Genomic DNA, 1,463 nt, shown 5'->3' with positions numbered 1-1,463 from the left:
GTCTTGATCTTTCTCTTTAACCTTCAGAGGTCAGACTTCATCTTCTCTTTGCTGAGTTTAGCTTCATGAAGGCTTTTATTCACTTGGAAAGTTTCAAAAAATTCCTCAAAAATATTTGCGATATTTTTATCGACCTTTTGCCTTCCAACACCTTGTTCGGGTTATTTGATTTTGTTTCATTCATTTGTTTTCTTTTGTGTTTTTACAATTCCTAGTTTTCCCAAAACAAGTACACTTCCTTCCAGCATTTCACTTGCTATTTTCTTCATTTTTGAAAAAATTCTAATTGGAAACTTTATGCAGTTCCTTCTTCGGGGGGATGTTTCTTTTGTATCTTGATCTTCATTCCCCCAAAAGGTCTTTGTTGTTTTGATTTTTTGTTCATATTTGACAATTTTTATTGATTTTAATGTAGTTTTAAAGTTTGATAAAACTGTTGTGCTGTCATTTGTTTTCTTTATCTCTTTCTAGAAGAAACACCCTCCAGAAGAAAATGGCAGATGAAAAATTTCTTTTTTTTTTTTTTTTTTTTTTGAGACGGAGTTTCGCTCTTGTTACCCAGGCTGGAGTGCAATGGCACGATCTCGGCTCACCGCAACCTCCGCCTCCTGGGTTCAGGCAATTCTCCTGCCTCAGCCTCCTGAGTAGCTGGGATTAAAGGCATGCGCCACCATGCCCAGCTAATTTTTTGTATTTTTAGTAGAGATGGGGTTTCACCATGTTGACCAGGATGGTCTCGATCTCTTGACCTCATGATTCACCCGCCTCGGCCTCCCAAAGTGCTGGGATTACAGGCGTCAGCCACTGCGCCCGGCCCGCCATTTTTTATTTGCAGAATATAAGTTGAGAACCTTTTCCTTTCTGCATTTTATTTTCTAAGGGTACTTTTTTAACTCCTTAAGTCAATTGTGTTTTCCCATATTTGTCTGATTTTCAATTTCTAGTCTTTTAAAATAACAATATTCTTGTAGACTTCTTAATCTCAGTGGAAGTCAGCTCTTAACAACGTCTCTTAGCAATGTAAAGAGAAATGACAGGAGAGGCAAGACAGGAGACAGGTATGTGGATGACGTATTTTATCACAACTTCTTTAAAGTATATGCATTTCTCAGCAAATGCATGTTAGATATCTGTTTTTAAGACACCAGTCTAGAGGAATACAATGGACAAATGTATATGATAAGTCTCTATCATCAAGACATAATTGAAAAGTTGACATAATATAAGTATTATCCAGGCTGATTAGCAACATTATATACACTCCAATGTAGCTCATATTTATTCTATGACCATAACCAGAGTATGTGATCGAGTGTATTAAAAATGCTTTAGAATTGTTCCCAGGGGATTACTGTTTATAATACCAATGCCTCTTTTTCCACTTTATTTTTACCTTTCTCTGAACCCAAGATAAAATATCTTAATAGTCCCTGATTATTTTTGACACTATCTCTCCCATCTAA

Source organism: Aotus nancymaae, unplaced genomic scaffold (genome assembly GCF_030222135.1).
Source record: "Aotus nancymaae isolate 86718 unplaced genomic scaffold, 86718_ANA_hifiasm-v0.15.2.pri h1tg000033l, whole genome shotgun sequence".
In the NCBI taxonomy this organism is placed as follows: Eukaryota; Metazoa; Chordata; class Mammalia; order Primates; family Aotidae; genus Aotus; species Aotus nancymaae.
The sequence above is the reverse complement of the archived record's forward strand: the minus strand, read 5'-3'. Positions refer to the sequence as shown.